Source organism: Pinus tabuliformis, chromosome 9 (assembly GCF_031772625.1).
Source record: "Pinus tabuliformis cultivar Carrire ecotype Pingquan chromosome 9, CPIR1, whole genome shotgun sequence".
In the NCBI taxonomy this organism is placed as follows: domain Eukaryota; kingdom Viridiplantae; phylum Streptophyta; class Pinopsida; order Pinales; family Pinaceae; genus Pinus; species Pinus tabuliformis.
Window position 1 is genome coordinate 561,199,660 of NC_142307.1, and position 6,290 is coordinate 561,205,949.

Here is a 6,290-nt window from a genome sequence, read left to right on the forward strand (position 1 = left end):
GTCATGAATGATAACATGTGCATCAAAAGGATAGGGAGGTATCCAGTTTGATGGGTTAGTGCACTCCCTTACTGTGAGGATTCATTGAGGATCTTGGTGGCGAACCCATCTCTAAGCGAGCTAAGAAACCATCCACATCCAACATTATCATCTTCAAATCCTTGTCCCATGCAATAGGTTATCTTGAGTCTCTCTTTGGTCAAAAAGCAACTTCCCCAAGAGAAGTTTAATATGCCACTAAAGATCTACGTTATGAAGTTAGTGATTCTATGCCCCCTTTATATTACTAGTGTCGAGAATCCATGTAGCTACTCCCTTTAAAACCTTTGAATCCAAAATGTGTTGATGATCCTTCTGAACATTCTCTTCTACATCATGAATTTCCTCTTGAATTTTGACTGGAGTGTTTTCTTGATAGTGGTGTTCCAAGGACTCAGCTTGAAAATGGGCTCCAGAGCTGCCCATTGAGTTGTATGCTCCCCCTCCTCATCTATAGTGGGTGTGTTGCCTCGTCATGATATTTGAAGTAAGGATATAATGAAGGGCTTAGATAATATGCAGGGCTAAGCAGTTGAAGAGGCAACAACTTAGATGAGTAATGGATTAACCCATGAGAGTTGAGCCACAACAACAAAATTCAGAGTATTCCTCTCTATGTCCAATAATGCCAATGCATATGAGAGAAAATCCAAGGATGGATAAACATGAAGTGATACTCCTAAGTGAGGAAAATAATAGAGGTTCATTGTAGCGTGAGGAAGAGCCTAGAGGAGAAAGGGACAAGCAATAAGTGAGTGTGGCTCTTTCCACAAGGAACAAAACCAATTTATGAAAGCTCCAAAATGGCTAACAGGAGTGAGGATAATGGCCATCCTAGTGCACAAGATATGACACTTATTTCAATAAGAATATTTACTGAAAGGTTGGACTTGGGCACGTTGAGGGAGAAAATATTTAAGCTACCTATCTAGACTATGCATCCACATTCAACATGATGTGAGGTGGCAACCGGATCGAGGATGGAGAGTCCTAACTGGCTAGAGAAAGACAAACATCCTTTAGACTGAAATCAAGTAGAGAATCCTATGTAAAGTTTAGGAGGGGGGGTAAATATTGTAGCCTTCGTTGGCTAATCTATCTGCTAGCTTATTTCCTTATATTATGATATTATTGGGGAGCGACAAGGGAAGTTAAGGAAGGAGAATTGCAATATGAGAAAGATTTTCCCAAATGCTAGATCTAGGCTTTTTGAAAGGATGAGCAACCATTAAGGAGTTTGGAAATAAGAGAGATAACTAGATAGGAGTCTCCCTCTATGTACAACTTGGAGAAGTTCCTCATGAGGCCTGCCTCAATCCAAACTCCATCATGAACAAGTCAATTACTTTGTTGGTATAGAATACCATTTTAGCACCATTGAAGTTAGGTTTGACAAAGTCTAGCATCGGAATTGGGCAATGGATTGGTGAGCTTAATAGGCAATTGGGAGTAGAGGGGTACGAGGTATCCTTCCCAGGATGGAGATGCAAGGCCTTAAGGATTAGAGATTTTGATTAATTGGCTTCCCAATCCAAATGGGACCAGTTAAAGATGAGGATAGTTTTTGAAATGTATTTTATAAGAATGGACAATACATCAGGGTTTGGGTCTTGTGAATGGTTGAATATATGTCTGTTGTGCTCTTTCTAGATGATCACAAGTAAGAATCTTAAGAGGACAGACTATGCCCTTTTGGGAATGGGATTTAAAAAAATAAGAGAGCCTTCAAGATTTGATAGTATTAATGATTCTATTGTAGTCTCTATTGGTCTGCCTAAATAGGGAAGTAACTCTAAGCAATAGTTCATCCAAGATAGGACAAGAATTGAATATATGCTCTCTAGTTTCCTGATTGTTTTGACATAGGAAACACATAGAGGGTCTTTCAAAACCTTTGGAAAGAATGTTGTCCCATGTTAAAGGTATTTTTGTGAGTAATAAGTGACAAAAAGTGAGCCAATTTTGGCTATTTATTTTGATGCAATATCCAAGACCATAGTTGTAGTCTCAAGGTTTGGTTATAGTTCTCTTTAATGCTATAGGCTTCTTGAACCGAGAATGATCCCCATGGCTTATAGACCCATCTTAGTTGATATAGTTCCTCTAAATATGCCATATGAAGTTTCTTAAGAATTTCCTCAAGTTGAACCTAGTTTAAAGACATTTGTATTATCCCCCACTTTTCATGTGATTTCCACAGATAGTTGTGTGTTTTTGGATATGAGTCATCCCAATAGTCCACCACTAAGGAGAGATGAGAAGTTTTCATAAAGACATATGAATTCTATAATTTTGTTTGGGAGGATAGATTAGGAAATAAATGCCACAAATCTCCCATAATTGGACCGTTGTCTCATTTCAAACTTCCCAGAAGAAATTATCTTGCACTAGATGCTTGCTCTTGCAAGCTAGGTTCCATATAGAAGACCCTGCTAGAAAATGAAGGGCTCTTATTTGCTTGTCATAGGAATATTATAACTATATTTTTTTTTCTAAATTTGTTTCTAGAACCCCCATCCACTTTGTAGACACCTCCACCAAATTTCATCCCCCATAACTGTGCTTAACGTTTAAAGGTCATGCAGATCCAATCCTCTTGTATAATTAGGAAGACAATTTTTTCCTAGGATACAACCACCCATTTTCTCTTCCTATAGGCTTCTTCCCAAAGGAAAATAAAAAATTTGGTTGAGAATGCTTTTAGGGGTAGCTAATGTAGGGAAGATATGCATTGAGAGTGATTGGAGGATGAATTTGTGAAGCATTAATCTTCCTATGGTAATGAGGGATTGAAGGGTCTAGTGTCAAGTTTGTTTGAGATTTTCTAAATGAGATTTGTCCAAACTTTTGTCCTAAGAGAATTGGAGACAAGAGGATCCCCAAGTATTTTTATTGGAGCGAGAAACACTTGAATCCCAAGAGTCGAGTGGTGTGGCCTTGAATTGTCAAAGGACAATTCGGGAAATAAATTTCAAATTTTAGAATATTAATTCGTGTGCCTAAAACCTCCATGAAGTTAGCTAAAACCTTTCATTGGGTTGTTGCTTCTTTAACTGTGGTCTCCCCATAAGCATGGTATCATCTACAAATTTTTGATGGGAGGCTTTTGTTTGGTCAATTTAGAGTGTCCTAAATTGCTATATTAATTGTCAATCCAGGAGTCGTAAACTGTTGAAGTGTGGCGCACTATATGTGCAAGATAACCTATTTCTTACTTTTTGTCGTTTTTGGTTTTTTTTATTTTGTTTTTGGGTTTATCTTTGTTGATTTTCTAATGTGAGATGGAAATTCTAAAAGACAAGTATGGATATAAATGTTCAAGGCAATGATGTCTTTTATAATGATTTCCAAAACTTCAAACTTCAAAAGGGTTTTAAAATATGAAATGGTGAAATTAATTCCTAAAATAAAATGAAAATGTGCCACTATTCTAATTAAACAAACAGTGAACTATTGATCATGAAACCATTATCCCTGCTGTTGTCTAAATACAAAAGAAACTGTACTCAAAGAAATCCAAAAATTGCAAGCAAAGTAAATCTAAAATCAAATTACATCAACTCATATTCTGACCCCTCACCATTAGTCTCGCTATGGCTTTCGGAGGTAATCATAAACAACTTGAGCAATCTGATATCTAATTTGCAGAAAAATAAACTAATATCAAATTACACACTCATACTTCAATCCCTCACCATTAGTCTCGCTATGGCTTTCGGAGGTAACTGATAATGACGAGCAATTCAATATCTAATTTGCAGAAAAATAAACTAATATCAAATTACATACTCATACTTCAATCCCTCACCATTAGTCTCGCTATGGCTTTCGGAGGTAACTGATAATGACATGAATAATTTAATATCTAATCTAACTAATAAAGCTAATGAACAGAACTTAAATAAACAAAACAGTGCTGGAATTAAAAACTAAGAAAAATAAATCAGCAGAAAGACAAGACTGATTCCATGTCATTAGTCATTGTGGAAACTATATGCAAATGCCCAGGCTGCCTACTGTAATCTGGAACAAAGACACTGATCAACGTTAACAACAGTATAAATCATGTAAAATTATGGACAGAAATAACACGTTAATACCATAAGAAATGCAATATATACAAGTGAATAATTATGGCATAATGAACGTAAAGAAACACAGCGTGAAAATGTACAGCAGTATGAAACAAAACCTCGGTGTGTACAGGGGCCCTCTGCACAACCTCGGGCAACAGCTATCAACCATGAATTATGCTTATAAATGAATATTCAAAACGCAGTCATAACAAAGAAATAATGTCACGGCACAATGGGCTTTCTTAACAGCAAAATTACATTACAAAGACTAACTATTATGCGTGTGGGAGCACATTATTTATAACAGAAGGCTACATAACTAATTTCCTAAAAACTGCGCTGATAGAGGACACGTGAACGACAATGTCCATGGATGTAGCATCATGGTTGTCGTGATGATTAAATCTATTGAGGGTGGCTGTTGGATTCAGTTTATGGAGCAGTCCACAGGTGTTGATATGTCCCCAGAGATCTAGGAACAGCCACGCAAGTCTTCACGTGCTTAGAAACAGAGTCCTTTTATTGTATGACTCTTCTGTTGACCACCGCTTGACCACCTTTGACCACAGCCTTCTTTGATAAATTCGACTGAGCCAATAGGACTCGGTCCATGTCCACGTCATTTCCAACTTGCCCATGTGGCTCGATTTGCCTGAAGACACCTGCAATATAGACTTTAACAAAAAGGCTGCGGAAAGTGACAAGATTCCGCAGCTTATAAGCAAAAATCTAGTTCAAACAGCAAACACAGAACATAGTTAGAAAACCACTCTATGTGCTCTTTTAAACTCAATATGCAATGATGTTGATGGCTTAGGAGGTCCAGGTAAATGGAAAAAGTCTAGAAAGGTGTATAGGAAAGATGCAAGTTTGGGGCAACTACTTTCCTAGCCCCTTTGCCATAGGAATAAAGAGGAATGGAGACAAAGGATCACCTTGTTTGAGGCCACATGAAAAAATTAAAAGTGATGGAGGGTGAAACAAGAATAAAGATAGAGAAAAAAGATAAGGAGATAAGAGAATGGATCTAGGTGACCTAGGTAGAAGAAAAATTGAAAGCGAGAAAAATGTGATGAAGATAAGATAACCTAACTTGTCAAAAGCGTTTGAGAAATCTAATTTCATAAGCATATATACCTTCTTTTATTTTTGGAGATACTAGATTACCTCATGCAACACCGTGATACCATCTAGATTTTTTCTTCCGTCCACATACCCCAATTTATTTTCGTAGATGAGTCGTGGCATGGTGGGTTTAAGTTTGTCAGTGATGACCTTGAATATGATGTTATAAATGGTATTGTAGAGAGTGATAGGTTGAAAGCCACTAGGATCCTTTGCCTTTATTTTCTTTGCAGAAAACACCAAAAAGGTTGCATTTAAAACTAGTAAAATAGACTAATATTATCTGGATTCCTCTATTACTTCCTATATATCTTGGCTAAGCAAAGGAAAACAGGCTTGATAGAAATCCAAGGTGAATCAATCCGATCCTGAAGCCTTGTTTTTTGGAATTTCGAAAATTACTTGGAGTCTCATTTTGATTAGGCCCTACTAGGGAGGAGGTATTTTAGATAATCGAGTTTATAGCCTCGTCTCGATCTCCCTTGGGTTCAAATAGTAGTGACTTGAAGTATCTCACTGATTCCCCTTGTATGTCTTTGTGTTCAAGTAACCTTGAACCATTAGAGTTGTTGAGAGAGAAGATTATATTTATATTGTGATTGTATATCATGGACTTATGAAATAAATTCATATTTTTTCTCCTTCCTTCAACCATAGCATTCTAGATTTTTGGCGCCATAGGATTTTTTCCTATATTATTCACTCCTCCAATTGGTTAAGAAAGGTTGCTTCTTCTTATGCATGATCCTTTGTCCTTCCCTCCAATATTATGTGTTCTTGTAATTTAGCAATTCTTTCCTCCAATCACTTCTTGGCCTAGAAATTTTCTCCAAACCTTTTTTTATTCCATACTTTAATATGGGATTTTAATCTCTTTACTTTTTCTAGAAGGATCTCATCACTGAGCCTGCATTCAGTAGTTATGAGGTCCACCATTCTTTAGCTTTTCCAAGGAAGTTGGGGTCCTAGAGCTAGAAGCTTTAAAAGTAGAACAACCTATTCTTTGGATGAGATTTGATGTTGATGCTCATGTTGATCGGCTAGTAATCC